Source organism: Ambystoma mexicanum, chromosome 3p (assembly GCF_040938575.1).
Source record: "Ambystoma mexicanum isolate Mex_15411 chromosome 3p, UKY_AmexF1_1, whole genome shotgun sequence".
NCBI classification, from domain to species: Eukaryota; Metazoa; Chordata; class Amphibia; order Caudata; family Ambystomatidae; genus Ambystoma; species Ambystoma mexicanum.
Window position 1 is genome coordinate 1,037,808,123 of NC_090925.1, and position 21,779 is coordinate 1,037,829,901.

The window sequence follows — 21,779 nt, forward strand, 5'->3', positions numbered from 1 at the left end:
CATTAAACATTCTAACAATGGATCTGTCTCATCCTTTTAAGATCTTTTTTTTTTATTCACCCTTGTTACATACACACCCTTAATCCTCATTGTATCTATGCGGTCTCCCTCATCCCAATCTTTTTTCATCTCTTTCTGATCATATGCGTGTGCTTTCTCGTTCTCAGATTGTGGCTTACTTTTTTAATCTGTGCTTCTCTCATAGATTTTTGCCTTGAGATATCTTCCCATTGCTTATATACTTGCCATTGCAGGGGCCTAATGGCCTTGTCACCCTTAGCGGCCAACACTTCCCTTAAATATCCTTTGTTTACCTAGGTCAAGAACCAGACACTGGGAATTGCAAATCGGGGTTGTAGGCAGTGTATTCATGCCATTTCATCACTACCCCAAGCCTTTTTTAATCATTAGCTCCCACACTGGCATTCCTTCCAGTGGAGTAGACACATGTTCTAGTTTCTGTTGACTCTTACAACAAGCTGCTTTGATAATATCCCACTTCAAATGCAGTGTGGCCACAATCAATGCAGTCTACATACCCATTTCATGAGTCCTCCTTTTCATGGTTTCAACTGTGTGCACAGAGTATATTTCCCTATGGTTCAATTTAGCAGTAAGCTTCCATAGAAACGCATCATTTAATTTCTAAGTACATTTCCCTATAGCTCATTAACCGTATGCTTTTGACAGGGAACACAGCAGTACATTTCTAAGCGTATTTCCCTATGGAACATTAACAGTATGCTTTCCACTGGGAACACAGCATTACGTATTCAAGTATATTTCCCTATGGCTCATTAACAGTATGTTTTCCACAGGGGATACATTTCATTTTCATAATATCAAACCATTAAATATCATTCTGGAATGGTCTCACCTAACTTTCTGCAGTATTCTGTGTCAGTGATTCACCAGGAATGTAAATCCCTTTTCCTCACACCAACAGGGATCCTAGGTTGCAGGGATCAATCGTGTTGAAGGGGTCAGCTGGTGAGTGAAGGTGTGGCTGCAAGATAAACAGCAGTGTGCCCCACACCCACCTTCTCCTGCTCTCCGACCGTGGCACATTTAGTCCACCTGGATCGTAATCGCAATGAGGTCCCATCTGGTGGTGCCAATTGTGGGAGAATACTTATGTGTATTCCTGCCTGTGTTCAGAAAATAACTTTAAGTCAAAATGAAACTCTGGAACAGAATTTTGTTTTAATGCTCAGAGAAGTGGGTTTTTATTTCCTCTGCAGCAAACTCCACATGGCCGTACAATCTACCATGTAAACCACCTTGCTTCTCTCATAATTATCTGTCTCCCCTCTCAGTACCCACACACACGCAAACACACTCCTCTTTCTCTCTCTCCTTTTCTCTCCCATCCTCTCTCCCACACCAGTACCAGTCCAGGATGTATCTGCCACTCCCCGGCCTAAGAACTGCTTCATTTATTCTTCTCTCTGTGCCAATAATTTAGTCTCTATCTCATCATTGCAATATAGTGAGGTGGTGTTGATGCATCTGCACTGCAGATCACGATTTCTGCTTTGGTGGGATTAAGCTTAAGAATGTTTGTTGTCATCCAAGTTTTCACCTGTGCAAGGCATATTTTTAGGGCTGGTGCCTCTGTTGAGGGGTTGTTCTTTAATTTGTTGATTATCAACTGCCCAATTGTAGTGGGCGAGACCAGCCATGCTGATGAGGTCTAGTAGGAAAGTGATGTAAATGTTGAAAAGGAGAAGTGAAAGGTTGGATCCTTGGGGTTAGTAGGCATGGCTGGTATCAGTGTAAAGGGATGTTTTTTTTTTTAAAGGACAGCATTGGACACCACTGGAGATCTCCATATTAGAAGCATGATACCAGATCCCTGCTCCTTATCGGAGTAATTTAACAAAGCTTCCAGCTGAGGTAACAACGCTGAGAGAAAAGGAGGGTACCATCCTCGATTTCATAGTTAAGAGTTTGAGCCACAGCAACGGGTATAGCTGTCCCCCCTGCATCAGAGAAAAGGACAGCGAGATTGTTTATTTCTGCCCCAGAGCGATTTCATAGTTATGAGTTTGAGTCCCAAAAGGTGCTGGTGCAGAACTTCTTTGGTCATCCTCGGGTCAGTCATCGCTCTGGATTATTTAGTGTCAAATTCCAGCAGTTGACGGCCTGGTACACAATGTCAACTTTTATGCCAAACCAGAGGGAAGATGGTAAATATAACCACCAATCATACACACATGCACCATTAACACATTTGACTTCCAGCCAACCAATGCTGGCTACTGCCACACATAAATACCCAGAGGAATCCCAGACATCCAATCCTTGTAGCCCCTCCAAGGTAACCCCACATAGTCCTCTGTGACCACCTGGCTGTAACTAATACCAGGAAAATGACCCTTAATAGTAATTCCCAGTCTTCACTCAAACACACAAAGGGCCAACAAAGTACAGTCGCTTGGGTACTGAATTTCACAACAATATAAACTCAAATAGAAATCGGCTTTCTGTGAGCCAAAATGGCTACACCTTGTGCAGCCACTATAATCGAAAGATGCTACTGCCAACTAGTACCAGTAAGACTGACCCAGAGAGACAAAGAGGCTCTTTAGCACTAGCCTCCACTTTTGGGGACCATAGGGTTTCCATTCCTTTCTCCAGCGAGATATGAATGGACCTCTGTAGGGAAATAACTACTGCTTTGCAATGGCACAGGGATGGGTAATGTCTAAACCACCTACTCAGCCCCTCACTACTTCTAGCCCAGCAGTGAACGCAATCAAAAAGGTGAAATGGGCACAGACCGTAGCGCAGACTGAGGGCAGCCTTCAGCAGCAAACCAAACAACCATAGTACTGGGGTACCAAAATAAAAGAATGTCCAACCAAGGTCTGTAATAAAATAAGATCTGTAATTAAACTAACAAAAATGCACACAACTAACAAATACACTAATGGCCCACACCCGTAAGGGCAAACAGAGAAATCAGACTACGATAAAGGGCCTCTCTGGGTTTATAGAAAAAGGTGCCCAGGCAAAGATTTTAGTAGCAAAATCTCAGATATTGAATATGTCTTTCATAAATTAAAGATGGGGTGCTTAAAGTCATTTGGGTCTATTAAGGTGGAGTGGAGAGACAGGGCCACTTCACATGGCTTTAGCTATGGTCTTTCAGGTTTTCAAGAATGAAACTCATTGCTTTTGTCATCGAGCTGGGGTACCCTCAGGGAGCAGAAGAGAGGGGTTCCAACGAAGCAGTGCGCTTTGGCAGTGAGAAAGGCATGGCAGGTGGTGTCATGTTGGCTTCACAGGAAGACTTGACAGCCCTGGTGCGGAGAAGAGGAGACTTGCTTTGGGCAGCAAGCAGGCTGAACGGCCAATAGATGTTGTCTTGGTACTGCAGCAGCAATGGCTTGGAGCTCATAGAGGTTGGTAACCATGCAGGTGTGGTTGAGTTGGTAATGCTAGTTGACTTGGGGTGGAGGGGAGGGGATCTCAGATGTAAAGACAGTGTAGCTTCAGGACTTTGAGATGCAGAGGTGGTCGAGCTTCAAAATCTAAGGTAAATCTGGTGGTTTCCTTGACACAGCTTGGACCGTTTTGAAAATGCCCAAACTGGCATTGAGAGAGTGCTGAGATTTAGGGAGGGACAGGGGTCACTTCCTTGGTTGCTGGGAGACCCATTCCGGGGACTCTGGGGCAAGGCGAGTCCTCACTTCAGCCCAACCCAATGAGGAAGGCCTGTGAGAGCGCTGGCAGCGTTCTGTCACTGCTAGTGAGCAGGGGCCTGAGTACCACCCTCTCAATTGCAGTAGACCTTCTCCAGCCAACTTGTAATTCCTGCGATAGTTAGTGAAGATGACTTTCCTCATCTTTAGAGCTACTTTGCCTGCTGATGTCAAACACAGAGTTCCTTTTCTGTAGGAAGTGGGGGGGAGGTGGGACCTCAAGGTTTCAGAGCCCTGGGAAGATGCAAGATGGTGAGACTCCTTTTGTGGATTGAAGCTCCCATCGGGCCTATGCTCACCCCTCCCTGTTACTCTATCTCACTGCACCAAAAGGACTGCAGTAATCAGTACTCTGGTGTGAGGTGGCCATTGTAATGACAGGACTGTATTCAAAGCACTGGTTCCCAGGGGACCTCCCACAGAGTTATCCTTTTCCCTGGAAGAAGTTAAGAACCCTTCTCGGAATCAAACAGAGGACTTTCTGGGCTGGACCCAACATGGTTGCTATGGTTAGACCCAACCCAGCCAGCTTAATGTTTACCAGGTCCTGTTATGGACGAGTCAGTTCACCAAGCTGACAATTAAATTACATCAAAGGCTGTTGGCTGTATAAGTAGGTAATCTTAGTAGTTGGCATGTCACAACGTCCTTTCATCAAGTCTTTTTTTCTATTCATATTTTTTAGCAAAAATGTTCAATGCTAAAATTCATTGCAAAATATAGGAGGGGTGGGAATGTGCATATAAGGGGTAGGGGTCGGGAATAGGGAAAAAAACAATAGGGTTGGGGGAAATTGATGGAGGAATCCCCCCCCAAAAATTGATTGTTTTTTTAAAAAGAAATATTTCCTAAAAAACTCATCGAAAAAAAGACTGTTGATGAAATGACATAGAACCAAGTATACATGGCTTATACCTGTTGGAACTTTGGGAAATGTAGATGTGACCTTTGAGACAGTCCTACTGCCACTGCAGGCAGCAGCTGGGGAGGTCGCAAGACCGTCACCCCCAAGGTACGTGGGTGCTTTATACTTTTAGGCATGGAGCATTATGAAAGTGGGGTCGGGTTAGTAGATATCGATTGCAGAAATATAATTTCCTGCATGATTTTATTAAAATCAAAAAACCTCAGACTGTCCTGCCTTCACATGAAAGCATTCTGTCACAAACTCCCTGTGGAAAGATAGCCAGGCATCATTAAAAATAAACAGCAAATAGAGGAGTAAATAAGCAAAAGAGGAATTTCTTCCTTGCAATGAATAAGGGAAGGGTCTGTAAACGTGGGCTCTCCAGATGTTTTGGACTGCAACTCCCTTCAACCCTAGCTAGAAACGTTAATGGTAGGGGATCATGGAAGTCCTAATCCAAAACATCTGCAGAGCCCATGTTGCAGCGCCTGGGTAAGAAAAAGGACTATGATGGAGGAATAGATGATTGAATGGTGATCGGAAGGAGACAGAATTAATCTGTGATGCAAGAAAATATTCTGCTTCCCACTCCCCTTTCTCTTCTCCCTCCCAACTGTAGTAATACTTTAGCCACAGCACCAGTGTGTGTGCCAAACCCAAAAAGTAATGTACGTTATAAGCATGCTGAATTATTCACAGTAAGTATAGGTTTGTGCATCAGTACGCTGCAGTGTGGCATTTGAGGGGGAGTTACATTTGGGGGCGGGGGGTAGGTATGACTCCTTTCGGGGCTCATTTCCTGGATGCAGGTGATTTGAGGGCGTTTTTAAGGTTGGGAGAGTAAGGGACTTTGATGATGTTCCTTCAGGAATGCTGATTTATTATAACCAATATGACTGTATGGTAAACAAATATTGTAGAATAAGCAATTTTCATGGAATAAGTTACACGTGTGCCAGATGAGTGTCTGTTCATTGTATGCAACATTATAGCAGAAAGAGCCACCTTGCCCTGCTCCTATTAACCCCTACCCGTTCTCATGCAGGTCCTGATGCAACAGGCCGCGAAAGTGACAGAAGCTGTACTATATAAGACCCTCTATTATATATAGCACTGCACGGTTACAGCGAGTATGCTCACTTAACCAGGAAATTGAAGCCTAGCATCGTTTTGCGCAGGAGTCTGGCCTTCCCGAGGCAAAAAATTGCTTCTGTCAGAAAGATGAAATGTCCACCAATTCCTATGACCACCACCGTGGAGATATAAAGGTGCCCACTCAGAAACCGCAAAGCAGGGCATGTGCCACTCCCGCAGTCTTAGCCCATGTTCTCTTCCCTGAAATGTAGTTCTATGTCAAGTTTCCAATGCAGTTGGCATGGAAGTGAGTGTTTTGATATCCCCAGAACTGCAGCCTTTTATCCATAAGAAATCTATGGGTGTCTATCAATGTCAGGAGAATTGAGAGGTTGGCTGTCTGTAGGGGAGATGGCTGGAACCTCTGGGATGGGCCAAGTCAGTCTAGGCTCTCCCGGGACATGGCGGAAGCTCTGGCAGTGGCATAGGTGCAGAATTAAGCAAGCCCTTATGAAGGCTTGAGTGATGGCATTATCCTGGTGTCCATTGTTGGAGAGCTCAACATTTATAAGAGGGGAGCAACAAGAGACAAATGTTAAGACTCCTACATACACAAGGTGTTAGAAGTGTTGAAGGGAAGCCAGGCTAACGCTGAATACGGAAGGAAGCCGCCGACTTCTATGACAGTCTGGGAAATGTCGCAGTGTGTAGACGCGGCATGGTTTTTCTCCCAGGACGTTGTATTACAGTCGACAGCCACAATAAGATGTCACTGCGTGTAAGTGACAGGTTGGCAGCTTCCAGTGGTAGTGGTGTAGGTCCTGGTGCATATGCGATAATGATTTGTTTCATTGTGTACTAGGTGTTTATACGTGTCCACAAAGATGAGCCTGCCCTAGTGTCCTGTTATTTCCTGAGAATGCTCCTATTGGCAGAACGCTAGGACACTTGCAGGGGTGTTTGCTAGGTCTGGAAAAGATCCAGGGCTATGCTAATGTCTGGACTAGGGGTTAGCTAGCCTTTTGGCTGTAGCCCCTAAGCTTCTATCCGGGACTACAAAAAAAAAAGACCCTGGGCTATTGGGCCCCCACACACCCCACTTACGCCTCTGCCACTTGTAAGCAGCAGGGAATGTCTGATAAGTGTGTGTTGTAAACCAAGCAGGATAATCTAGCCCACATGGGTTGGCCAGATAGGAAGCACAGGTAGGGTGATCCAGATTTGGACCCTTTCGTCTCTGTACCTAGTGAGATGCTGTACCTCACTGATGACACCCAAAAAAGCAGAAGCATCTCAGCCGGTCAAGTGGCACAGCGAGTAGAGCGCTCGCTTTGACATCCGTGCAGAGCCTGTTAACCCGGCAGGGCCAAACTCAGCCTTTCATCCTTCCGAGGTCGATAAATGAGCACCACACACCGTGGGTAATAATAAGCCGCCCTCAGATACCTGAGGGTTCGTAGCGCTATATAAATGCCTAATTATTAATATTATCTATTGGGAGTTGCTCTTGCTACTCCAGCTCACAGTAGGACTGCTTGGCATTCCGGGGCTTCATTGTTCGAGTGGGCGGGATCACCGTGAAATGCAAATGCATATGTTTTCCTCTATTAAGGCATTAATGTAAAACCGCACAAGTGGCTGACATGCCATGGCAGGTTATTTAGCGGTGTTCCTTCTGGGCAGATGATCTCTCTATTGTGGGAAATACTGAAATATGCAGTATCAGCAAAAGTGAATAATCCAGCGGACGACTCGCATCGCCCAACACAACCAAACTAAAATAAATAATCAAGCAGTAGGAGGGCATGTGAATATTCCCCAGGAACCATGACCTACCTACTCAATGGTGTCAAACTCTAAGACATATCTCTGACTAGTAAAAAAGACCACAATGACTGCCCGCCGATTGCTCTTGTGACTCCTGAGCTCACCCCTTGTGTGGCCTGCAGGCTATGATTGGCAATTACATAGCAGAGGCCCAAAACATGTGTCATATATGGTGAACACATGGGTAAAACCCTAAAGCTAGTCCTTCCAACTTGTAGTACCAAACAGTCGATATCAAGTGGCCTTCCGCTACGAAGCCATGATTAAGACGAAGATGCAATATGGTTCTATGTGGAAACGAGTGGTTCAAAGGAATCAACACATTTGTGCAATTAACCATTGGATCGTATCACTTCTGACAAGCCACCTCCACCTACGTATGAGCCACCACTGCCTGGTCTCCCAGAACTGGCCCCTGGCAACTGCTGAGCATTTAATGCCATGATTTGCTAATGGGAGCTCCTTGAGCGAAATCCAAAAGGTCTACTACAGCTGCAGGATGCAACCCTTCAAATTTCCATCAAAATGTCATAAAGATAACCAACAAAATATTTATTAACCATGGCATGCCGGGTGTCTCGTGTCAGAACAACAAGTCTGTGTTCCACAGCAAGCAGTCACACAGTTTTCACATCACTTGGGTGTATCACAGGAAGGTTTCAACAAAGGTAGCAGGCGCCCCTCTCTCGGAAGAACAAGGCATGATAACCTGTTCAGTGGTTAACCACATTGAGAGTTTGCAGCCATCTGCTTTTTGCTCACTGTACCTTTCACAGATGGGAAATATCCATTTTCATATCAGTCTTTGTCCCACCACATGGGCAGTCCAGCACCGAAATGCTTTGGCAATTCCTCTCTGTACAAAAGTACCAACAGCAACCCCATATATGTGTTTCAGCCTTGTTGGGCCTCATCAGTGAGGTGAAGCTGAGCCTCTCTAAGCACAGTGAGCAGGGAGTCCACGTCTGGTTGCCCCCAGATAACCTAGGGTGACCAACCCCAAGTTCCTTCAAAGAATTCAACAAAGGTAGCAGGCGCCCCTCTCTCGGAAGAACAAGGCATGATAACCTGTTCAGTGTTTGTTAACCACATTGAGAGTTTGCAGCCATCTGCTTTTTGCTCACTGTACCTTTCACAGATGGGAAATATCCATTTGCCTATCATGGGAGCTCCTTGAGCGAAATCCACAAGGTCTACTACAGCTGCAGGATGCAACCCTTCAAATTTCCATCAAAATGTTGTCATAGAGATAACCAACAAAATCTTTATTAACCATGGCATGGCGGGTGTCTCGTGTCAGAACAACAAGTCTATGTTCCACAGCAAGCAGTCACACAGTTTTCACATCACTTGGGTGTATCACAGGAAGGTTTCACCCTAATGTCCAAAATCAAATATTGAAGTTGAGTGTTACATGTTCGGGACAAGCGTCAAAGAACCCTGTGTGCAAACGCGCAAGTCAAGGTACACCCTCTCCATCTGCATTCTCATGCTATTATCCACCTAAACTGCACATTTCACTGAAAACGTCTTGCAACCCAAGGAAGATGCTGAACGCGACAAACAGCACCATCTCGATGTCCTTCAGTGCAAAACGATGCAGCAGATAGCCTGCAAAACTACGCAATGCCCATTATATTGCCAAGTGATACTCCCAAATTATTATTAGAGTATTTATTGAGCGCTGACCTAGTTCGAAAAGCAACGGATCGCTTTACAATCGTAGGGGGAACAACAAGGTTAATGGGCAGAGGAACAAGGAAGTGGACATCTAACAGGGGAAGGAGGGCAGTTGTCTGAGTCTCAACTTGTACAAACACTCCAAACGCCATTCAACATGATTTCGTATAGAGCAATATCTGTCTGAACGGACCATGGCCATCTCGCAGGTGTGTCTTTTATCCAAAAGTAAATTTCATCACCTTCAACAACCAAGATGCAGATGCCTCCGAAAACAGTAGACTGCGAGGGTAGGACAACGTCCGGGGGCCTCAGCCAAGCCACTACACCCATCACTCCCCGTTTGCTACAAAACAGAAACCCCGGCTGCAGCCACCCTTGACCCCACACAGTTTGCACTTCTGACTCAAACTTTATCTTTTCCTATCCCTCCCCTCCCCCTCTCCCTTTTACAACCCGTTGCTGCATCTCGCCATTGTTGGGGCTGCTCCGAGTCACCGGCAGCCCCATACTCACGTCAGGAACACCCGACGGAATCCACAGGGGCGGCGATCACGCCGCGGACACAAAGGGTGGGGGTCACCCCACCCGATCCGGATCACCGGATCTCCGCACATGGCCGGTGGCAACTGGTTTACCGCGGCCCCAGGCCTGGGGGCACCCAGGCCGGGGTTGCCTCCCCAACCTGCCTCACATAGTTGGGGGACCCACAGGGACGGCGTTGCCCGGCAGGGGCACCGTCCTCAAGCTGGGCCCCGTCCTTGGGCCCAGCGCATGCAGCGCAGCACCAACATGGTGCCTGACCAAGAACGACGCTGGAGTCAGCCAGATGGTGGTGAGACTGACGAGCCGGAAGCGGCTCGCTTCTTTTATTATCTTGGTCACGTGGCTACTGGCACATGACCCCTTACAACATCCTGGGAGCTACCATGCTCCCAGTAGGGGTCACAATGCAACATCGCCAGCCCTTGCTTTCCTGTAACGTGGGGAGGAACGTGATGTAACGCGTGTGGCCCTCTAAATAGTGCACCTGCAACGTATTTGTATGTTTTGTGTATTTATTGTTAATTTACAATGCACTGAACGCCAGCGAGTGTTTTCGAACCTACTTTGCACTGCGTTGTCTTGCTTCCAAGATAAACGCATTGCCCCCGAGTTATCCTTCCTCCCAGTAAAACGTAGAAGAAATGGAAGTGCTAATTGAGGAGGGTGTCCGTGAGATGCACGGGCCAGCCCGTTCCTCTACCCTCCAAGACCGTCCACCCAGAATAGCATACGCACATGCAGACGTGTACACCAAAATAAATTAAACTTGGAGGCAAAGAAAGACACTATAAACTGGTTTGGTTTTAAAACAGGTCACAACCATAGAGTTATTATTTCAATTAATAGGGAGAGGTAATAGGGGGAGGGGGCAGTCTCAGCAGAGTTCACCTGCTTCCACGGACCTCCAAGATGGTGGCAAAGGGACACCTGGTGGCTGATGACATTTCTTAGGGGGGGCCCACTTTTCCCTCGTGTGGCCAAGATCTTCACTCCCTCGCCCACTTGTGCCTACCCCTGGTGCAATTTTCGATACTGATAAATTGGCACCGTTTTCCCAATAGGTCCTGTTTCGCCCATCTAAGAGACCACAGTAGGTGACAGCATAAGACCCCACTGACTCCAGTGAAGTTGGTATCACTAGGTGCCCCAACTGGTACCACCCCTCCCCATCTCTGGTTAGGACTAACAGAATTAATCGATGAGCGTCCTTTGCGTGCCGCCAACAAATCCTTCGAAAGCTCTAGTAATACCCTGGTCCGCCACGACGTGACGCAGGGCTACCTACGCACCACCTTATTCCCTGTAGGAGGGCTGGTGCGTTCCCTCTTCCACAGGTCCCCCTCGGCAGGGGTGCCTCTGTGGCTTGGGGGGCTAATTCTTAGGGACATCCCAGAGTACAGCAGATGAGGTGGACTGTGTCCTTCTTCTGGACCTGTGCGTTAAACCTTGGTGGACTAATCACGTGTGTGGGTTCATTGTGTAAGAAGGACGTTTTACCTGACCGAGTACCATCGAGAGGATGCGGGCCATTTTTTTAGAGCCTTCTTGTGCTTTTGGCAAAATATGTAGCTGACAGATGTGTGCTTCATTGCCGTTATTTTCCACTTGTACCTTGTTATGCCTGGAGACCTTTTAGATAGTTAAACCATTTAATTTCCGGAAATCATTGCGCCTCTCTGGCGTCCTTTCCCCCGCGCTCCTCTATACACGGACAGAAAGCCACCAGTATCCAGGGGCGTAGTCTGCGATTTTGCTCTCTTCAAAGCTGCAACCAGCTACTTGCCCACCTGGCCCTTTTTTTGTTTTTAGTAATGACGGTAATTATACTACGCAATGTGCGTCTGCCGCAGGCCCGGCTTGCGTCGCGCTAATGTTCAGCACGCGCATTAAATTCCGCTCCCTTCCCACATGGGCATGGAGGCGGGCGCTGCGCGTTTGTCAGTTCCGCGTAAACATCAATACAGTAATTGGGGCAGGTCTGCAAGCTCCCGATAATTATACCGCTAACATCACATCTAATGAAGCAATTAGGGAGTCTCTAAGCAGGGTGTTTGACACGTTGATGCGCCAAGCTGGCCCTCCTCGCCGGACTTTACACCACGTTTGAATTCAGTTGCCCGTGCTGTTACCAGCCATTAACTCGAAAGAGGTTACGTTCTTTGGAATTCGTTTGAACAGTTGACAGCATTATTGGTGTATAGAACGGCACTTTAGCCCCCTGACCAAACATGACTGGCCATAACAAACCCGAGCCCCTTTTAGAGTCTTACAAAGGAGCCTAATGACATAGTAATGATAAATATGCTGTGGCGCCCCCCTTGGTGCCCAGCAGCCCCTGCAGAACATCTGGATGGAGCCCATTTGCAGGTCGGCCACCTGTTCGCGATGAAAAAAAGGCCTGTAAAATTGGCTGGTGCTCTGGCTTCCACAGCAGCCGCTCACTTCCGTGTTCTACCTGCGTCACTTGAGAGCAATTGGTTAGGTACCGAGGTGCTGTTTGGGGTGGATGAGGCTAACGGTCACACCACAATACTTAGGGGCTGGGTCTGTTGTCTGTGGAGCGGCCTATAAAGCCTAAGTAACCGAGGAATATTTAAAAGTGTGGCCGCCTTCTCGCTGTACTGGACTGCAATCGTTTTGGCTTCAGCGCTTTAGTGCCACCTAATAGCTAAAACGGACCCAAACTTGGCTCCTTTCATGTTTCAGGGTCTCCAGACAATGAAGGGTGAGGCCTGCTGGTGCATAGGCAACCTATCAGGGGCAGGGTGGTCGTAGTGACTGATGGTTCTGTGTCCCAGCAGGTCGTGTCTCAAAGCCGAGTTTAAAACCCTGCCAGGACCCAGCCCATTGAAAGCGCTGGGTTATGTGATAGTGTCAGATACTGCCTTATATGATATCCTCCGTTAGTGTTTTAATCTGAAGAAGTACCCTGTGCAGTCTCAAAAGTTCACTTTCAGTACTTTCTTTTCACCCCTTTGGTACTGTGTAGAGCATTGATTTTTCATGAGTGTGCGCCGCTCATAAGCTAGTCTCTTGAATCCTGATTGTCCAATATGACACCTTGTTTCCTGTATGCAACATAAAGGTCGAATGGCTGAACGCGCTTCTAACTTTTGCAAGGAGTGAGTTTTCGCGCCGCCAGCCGCTTTGTAGACGTTAGAGTGGGGGTTTTGGGGGCCATGGACGGTGCTGAATAGACAGCCCTCAGCTGCAGCCCACTGCAGTAGTAGAAACATCTCCCTAATTTGCACCATAGTTGCCTAGCTGAGGAGATGGGAGGGGTGGACTTTATGTAACGAGTGTTGTATAAAGCAACTCCTGCCGTTTGGGTGGCCTGTGGGTGCTGTCTTGTAAAAGAGTGACAGGGGCTTGAGTTAGTGGATAGAGAGGGAGAGGTAATGGGAAACCTGAGGTATTAATGCATGCAGACTGGAGCACCTGTGCTCTGTGTGCCTTTAAGATTCTAGGTGAGTTGGCATAGGGCATGTGGGGTTTGACGCGGTGCTGGCAATAATTCTCAACTTCTGCCAATAGTCTAGGGCAGAAACAACATGAGCAGACTAACGCAGAGGTTTTGTCGCGGCCAAGATGTCAATGCTGGTTGTGGAGTGCATACAATACAGCATGGCCGTATCTCTGTGGCAACACCAGGCGATTTAGTAGCCCCAACTTTGCTCTCCTTTTACATGATTCCACCCTTCTGCACGGGTATCGGGTAATATTATCCCCACCAATAATATCGCCATAAATATTGTCGTCGGGAACGGCCATAGGCAATATTATTAGTGGGGATAATTTTTGGGGTATATGGGAGTGGGGGTTGCGGGTGTGTCCCTTTAAAATAATATGGGGATTGTGGGGGGTGTCCCCCGCAGCTTTAATGGGTTAATATCACCGCAAAAATATGCCGCTATACTTGTATGGTGTTTTTTTTTTTTTTTCTTTTTTTCGGGAATATTAACACATGGAACCTCTGCACAAGCGTCTACCACTCCTTTGGCATTGCAGGTTGCTCGGGGTCACAAGAGACAACTCTTGGCACATCTGCTCCCCTGGTCTTGGCTTTCAGGAACAGCGTGATGCCAGCTGCGACAAAATGGTTTGATCACAGGTCAGGCGCGGTAGATCGGATGCCTCCAAACTCGTGATGTTGCAGTAGACGATGGGAACCGCCTCAGCTAAAGATCCGAAGCAATCCATGTCCATGCCCTTGGCTCTGTCTGGCTCCTGCTGACTTGCAGCCTGGCAGATGGCTCTGACGCCTGCTGAAAACTCCTTCCACGAGTTGGATCCAGCTGTATCATCTGGCTGAACATGAGGCCTCCGAGAGAGGGCATCGGCATCAATGTTAGTGCATCTGCAGCAGCTTAGAACAGGAATTTGGAGTCAAATGCAATGCTTGTGTTGTTGGACATATTATGGGAGAGGAAGTATGAAGCCCTTTTGAACGTTTTAAAGCTAAAAAAAAAAGTGAAACATCTGTCATGAAAAGGGGCCATTAGGTCGGAGAGTCGCACAGTTTTCATAGTTTGCAATAGGACCTGCATCCATGGAATCTCCAAAGCTTTCTGAAGCACACGTGTGGACAGTTGGTTCCCCTTGTATGATATTATTGCTACCTGGAACTGAATCTCCAACTAAACCGATCATTTGGAATCAGATCCTTAAACATTGGCCTGGCTCCAAAGAATCTTATGCTGACTGTCCTGCGGATGGGCTGTATTTGGCATCAGTTTGACATAGTTTCCACCTGCTGTGTCGCCACCGAACATGTTTCAGTGAAAAACGCATTATATCTTGAGGTGCTAACCTCTGTTGCTGAAGAATGTGTATTTTTGCACCCACAAGCTGTTGCTGAAATGTCAACACCCCAACACTCGTAGGCTTCTGGCATACCAGTGTCAACTCGCGCAACATGGAATTTATCCTAGCGCCATGATGCCTTCGGGCGACCGAGCGCTTTCGAAATTCCCCTAACATAACATAACACATCCGCACTATCTGCTCAAATTTCAACAGCAAGGTTGACTCCCTCAACTGAAAACAATGAACTTAAAGGCATGGTCCAGTAAATATTTTTATTGTCCCTACGGGTCGGCCATGTTTTTTTAAGCCTAAGTGGCTCGATTTTAGAAAACTTTCCTATGGACCTTACCCGAGTTTTCATCCATTAAACGCAAGCGAAAACAGGCACCAGGGAGCCGCCATTTTGTGATAATCCTATCACTTGCCACATCGCCCTGGCTGACCTGCTTCTGCGGCACTAAATCAAATCCCCCGCCCCTGAGCCTGTCATCAGCAGACTCGTACCGCCCATTTCCCAACGCCAAAGCACGTCTCGTGTCAACAATCGCTGCGCCTCAGCTAATGACGTGTCGCCATAGAAATGGCAGGACGCCTCTTTCCTCAATAAGTATAAACAGACCGTTTCCCAACACACAGCAGCAGATTTTCGATTACATTCCTCTCTCTATATTACTTTGAGTATTCTGTGACTCGTTTCTGTGCTCTGGTCAGCTACCTTCGCCGCTTGTAGCCCGTGTGAACACCTGTACCATCTCTGTAAATTATTTTACTTTGTTTACCACACAATGGCTACAATAATGCCCTACATGTACGAGCCTGAGTATACCGAGGAGGAACTACTGGAAAGGGAAGCGCGCGAAAACGATGGGCATTCGGACGGAATTTGGGAGGACGATTCAACAGATGAAGAGCCTGGGCCTAGTCGCATGGACGGCGTCTCCACCTGGTGCACATGCAATCGGTGCAAGCTAATGCCAACCGAGGACGAGAACTGCTGCTGCCGAGAAAACTCGGGAGGCCTGGCCTACATTTCGGAAGGCGAGCCACGACCACAATGCATCACCGAGCTGCCAGACTTCAGGGCAGCCTGCCTCACACGGGCCGTGTTGAGAATAATGATGGTGCTTATGCACTAACTTCACGCAACTGTTTGTCCTCGTAATCCGAGTAACGAGTAAGTATACTCTGCTTGTCATGCCACTCCTATTTCATGTTCTTCTACTATATCCAAAATTATATATTCATATCATAGTAACGCATGAAAGTCGTTCAGTAGTGTGCATTGTCTAGATAGCATTTGTCCGTGCAGAATGCCATTAGTTACAAGAATTTTCATTGACAACAAACGTTTATTAAACTTATCTTTGTCATTTAAAAACAGTTTGTTTCATTCCTTTTCACAGGTGGTACAGGCTGGTGGCCTATCGTTCCTTTACATGGTGGCTCCACAGGAGGCTTGGACACCGCGTTCGAAGAGTGATACCCGCCTGTGCCGTTCGTGCCATAAGAGAAACTTTCCCGAGTGACAGCGGTCTGTACAGGGGATTTTCTCTCGCTGTGCTGCAACCTGACTGTATAATCTTTTAAAGTCTTGTATTTTTGTGTCATGAAAATAAGATACAAAATAAAACACCACATACATTTTAACAACGGTTGTTTCGATTTTTTAAATGAATCAAGTGCGTCTCCATTCAAGGATGGACGTCAGACATCTGTGCTCCGAATGGGTGAAGGTCTGGTCACTGTGAAGCAGGGTGGTCACTATCTATCTAAGATAAACATAACATATTCTCGATAATGCATGCACTAAATAACACTTGTTCAAGGTCTTTCAGTAGGTTATGTCTCTATAAAAGTCACACATATATCTATACTAACAATTACCATTGGATTATACAGGCCTTAGGGTCTTGACCACTATAATACACCGGTTGAAGTGTGGGTCTGTGCTCACAAGAATCTCCGGTATGTGGCATTTGTTATTGATAAGCAACAATATACTATCAAAGGCAGTTCGCACCCGTGGATGAGCGCTGGCATGTGGGGCTGTCACGGGCGCAAACGGCCAAGGTGCCAAACAGCATGTACACTTCAAAAGGTATCCCACGCCCAGGGTCCATCGGTCACATGGCCTCCTCAGACCCTGTGTCTCCAGCCAGGCCTCCCCTTGAAGCAGGCCGCCCCCCTGCAATCCACATAAGTGTGTCTCCATTCAGCAGTCTCCCTGTGCCTTATCTGCACGCCCCAGGCCCCTCCATCCCACCCACCCTCTATCAAAGGCGGTTCGCACCGGGGATGAGCGCTGGCATGGGGGGCTGTCACGGGCGCAAATGGCCAAGGTGCCAAACAGCATGTACACTTCAAAAGGTATCCCACGCCCAGGCCTCCCCTTCAAGCAGGCCGCACCCCTAAGACCCCGCCATACATGCGTCATTCATTCACAAACACACCCCTGTTTCTAATACTTTATAAACCACTTGATATGTCTCATGAGAACATCTTTGTGCTTTGCAAGTCAACTCCTGAACGTGCTACCTGGCAACCACTGAGATCTACGCTAATCTGCTCGTCGTCGTGCTATCCGTGAACTTCTGTGACCGCTTAGAGCAAACCCATCAATGTGCTACCTGTGGCCACCCACCTATTCTCTTGCAACATACTGCTCTGCTTGCTGAATCCAACTGTTTGTTGGTCAAGGTAAGGCCATGTATCCTAGTCATATTTTGCAGATTATTAAATTTCTATCTATTTGCGAGTAGAGTACACAGTAGTGCTACGTTCATTGGTCTCATTGTTATTGACTTGAGTTTCCATTGCTATGCTATCAATAGATCTATTTATTTTCATCTTTGTCTATTGTCATCGAATTGCATCCTTCGGGGGTCCAGTCTATAATGTAAGCATGTTTCCTTCTCGTGCAAGACAGAACATCCAAGGGACGAGTCACATGTTCAGATTTTAGTCACATCATTTATACATTTCTGCAATTTATGCAAATACTAAGCCGCACATAATGAACTGATCTAGTTCACCTTGCATTGATCATTGTATGATTCATTTACTTTTGTATCAAATCTTTATTCATGAAGATTGTATAATAATGTCGATATTTACTTTTCAGATTTATCAACAATGCCTGCCTGTTCGATTAGCGGTTGCCCTACGAAGACCCATGCAAAATCTGAAGGCACTACAATGCATGTATTCCCGAAAACTGTTGATTGAATAAGAGAATGGGTCAGACATTGCGGATCTTCACTGGATGAGCTGGAAAGTAGAGTCCAACAAGGGTGTCCAGTCATTTGGTCGACTACAAACTGGTCGACTGCAATTTGGTCGACGTCATTTGGTCGAAAACCAAATGGTCGAATTTTTTTTTTTTTATTTATATATGTGTTTTGTGGGTTTTTGTGTTAAAAAAAAAAAGAAAGAAAAAAAAGGGGGTTGGGGGGGGGGACCCCCCCAAAAAAAAAAAAAGGGGTAAAAAAAAAAAAAAAAAAAAAATTCGACCATTTGGTTTTCGACCAAATTGATTCGACCAGTTGTCCAGTCGACCAATTGATTTCGACCAAATGACTGGCAACCTCCAACAAGTCTTACAGGACAAGAGGGATGATCGATACCGCATCTGCAGCCGACACTTTTCCTTGGACATGTACACAACATCCTGGGTAACAAAGAAGAATAAACGGCGAACGACACAGAAATGGCTCAAACGCTATTCCCACTCTATTCGCCCACATTCCGCCACCGGTGAGTCAAGTGTCCAGATTTAGTTTTAGGCCTTGCGGTAGTGTGTAGGTAGCCGAATGGATTAATTGATATTGTAGGTGTTCTATCCCTTGTAATAATTTCGATATTGATATGAGTGTATAGCTTTTTGAATAATGACATTTATCAATATATTCTTTTTCGATTTCATAACCCACAAACGAAATGTATATATATGGGAACAGGGAACTGTGCTGTATTGAGCATTTTTCAAGTATTCTGTCGCCTTACATGGCTATTTTTAATATTGGCATTTCATTATCAATCATTAATTTACCTTTACAACTTCTTTACTATCCCATGAATCTGAAGCAAGAACATTGTACATCCTTGACGTGGTCGCAGTTATCAACCACTTCTAGCGCGTATCAGGTAATCTTACTAGGCCAATCCGCTACAGACTTGTTTTATGCATGTCAAGTGATAGTTTTATTCTATCGTTTTATTATTTTACCGAATGTTTGGTTAGTGCTTTCCAATTGATATACACCTTAGTTATCGTCCGCTGGTGTTTGTTTTCAGTTATAATTAGTGTTATTCATACTAATGCAAGTACTGTCTTTCAGGGAGATGCTGAAGCGTCCGCCACATCTACAACATTTCTAGATGTTCTTCACCAGCAGGAGGTATGGATACTGACAGCTCCATCGTTTGATTGTTCTACACAATGTTTCATTCGTGGTTAGCCGTTGATATGTACCTGTGCTGTCGACCCCAGGTGTGTGTTATGTTTTCACTATTGTAATCCTCACTAATGCAAGTACTATGTTTCAGGCAGTTGGAGTTTCAACCCCTGCACTTGATGCAGAGCCTGACATTCATGTAATTCCAGGGGAAGTGGAAGCGGGACCAACGTATACGAATCGGCGCAACAGCTTTCGGAAATGCGCACTACATTTGCAACATCCATAGATATTCTTCAGCAGCACGAGGTATGGATACTGACAGCTCCATCATGTGTGATCATATAACGTGATTCCATTTGCTATACTTTCTTCCCTATTAACGCAAGTGCTGTGTTTCAGGGAGACGACGGAGCTTCCACTACAATCACAACATCCCATTTAGATGATGCAGATGTAAATAAATCGGAGAAATCACTTGATGAAATCTGCATATTTATATTTTCCTTGATTGCTTTAGACAATGCATAATTTGTGGTTATCTCTTTATATGTACCTGTGCCGTCGACCCCAAGTGTGTGTTATGTTTCCAATATTGAAAACCATACTAATGCAAGTATTGTCTTTCAGGGAGATGCTGATGCCTCCTCTCCAATACAACCATTCATGGCAGTCCATGCAGAGCCAGAGGTATGGATACTGACAGCTCCATCGAAATAGATCATCACTGGTCGAATACTTGTCGTTTGATTGTTGCACACAATGTTTAAATCGTGTTTGGCTATTAAGATGTACCTGTGTGTTCGTCCTCACGTGTGTTTTATGCTAACAATATTTTGATACATAGCAATGAAGGTACTATGTTTCAGGGAGACGATGGAGCCTCATTCCGTGCTGTCTATGCGGATACAGAAAATATAGTTGTTGCAGCGCAAGAGGAATGGAGGACATGCGGAAACGAATCGGAGCTACAGCGTGCAGATGTTGAAGGTCGAGTCAAAAAAGTTGCAAAAAAAAAAAACAAAAAAAGGTTAGTTACAAACAGTTAATAACTTGAAAAAAATGTTGTGCTGGGGACTATTGTATGTTTTTTTCCAGTCAATTGGACTACACTTTATCTTGTGTTTAAACTGAACATCCCTTTTCCAATCGCTCCTCTAGTTACCCGTGGGTGTCAGAACTATACATACACAGACAGTGAAGCAAATGAGAGATGTTGCTTGCCAGACCATGTACACTATGGAGGAACTATTAATTGAGGCCAGGCGTGTTCAGGCTCGAGATGCTCATGTCCAATGGCCAGAACATGAATTAACTCTGTTTGGAGAATACAGCAAAGTTGCATTGGACCATTGCTACAGTACGACCGCACCACCACAAGAAGATGATATTGAATGTATTGAAGATAGCTCTGAAGTATTTGCAGATCAATTCACACAATCTACACCCGCCAAAAAATTGCCACCCAAAAACATGTCGACATTGTTGTGTTCTCCCATCAATGTTGAAGTAGCAGATGTCGAAATGACAAAGAATGAACCAGCCGCAGCATCCATAGACGAATCAGAACTTGATAGCAGCGATATTACTTTCCAATGGGTTGAAATCTTTGCAACGTCACAGGCTGAAACAACGTTGACGCAGGATGACAGTCTAATGAAAGAGCAAATACATTGTATTCGACAGTTGTTTGATGGAAATTATAAGTATGCTGAAATGTGGGCATTCAGTTAGAGGGAAAGTATGTGGGAAGCCATTGATTAATGTAACTCGTCAAATAAAAGGCAGTACGTCAAAATATCCACCAGAAGCGCCACTGGTTGTGAAGTACAAATCCCGGTTTAAATAATTGCAATACAAATGTCTTTTGGAAATAAATGTTATTGTACAGTGTACCTGTAACCCTAACCCGTACCTTCACCATTATGGGTGGCGAACAAGCTGGGTGTCATCTTTGAATTCTCTCTAGTCACCTCATATATGTGTATGTATATATTTTTCTGATGTCTCATCATGTAAATGTAAATGCTGCGCACTGTTGCGCACTGTTAACGGAGGGGAGGCTTGCGTATTGCAAATAATAAAACAAACAAATAAATCTCACTTTTAACTCAATTCCTGTGGTACTTTATACTTTCCCTGACCTTTTGCCAAAAATTAAATGTCTCCATTTGGGCTGCAAAGCTCGCAGACAACAGGGACAAAATTGGGGGCCTTAGAACGCGCCAAGCGGGCCGTGGCATTTGGGAGAAGCCAGTTCGCATTTGCTCATTGTGGCGACCTACATAGAGGGATTCTAAACTTCAAGTTCTCACAGATGGCTTTACTACGGGTTGTTGCAAATAAAGAATGCGAAGGACAGCGGCTTTGATTTTAAGCTCGCGCCCAGAAGAGGCCCACAAGTCGCACTGGAAGTATAAGGGTCTATTGTTTTTTGACCTTGAGACAGGGACCATGCCGAAAGAACTTCATTTGAAGGGGGTGCGCAATAACGTAAGAGACGATAAGGCAGAAAATTCAGAAACTAGACCAAGTTTCATTTTAGTTCAGTATACGAAAAATCGTTGTCAAGAGCACGGTCTGATTTACAGACTGCATTACGCAGAGACACAATGGAAATTTCAAATATAATGTGAGTAAATCTTTAGACGCTTTTATACCGGAATGAAGAATTAATGAATGGATGCATGAATAAATGAATGAATGAAGAGCTAAGAAAAGCAAGGAAAACGTGTTCGTAGTGGGCACATGGGCATGCAGGTCCACTGGTCTCACCGATCCCGGTCCTTGGCCCAGCCACTTTTCCCTGCACTGCCTATCTGCACTACGGGACTGTCT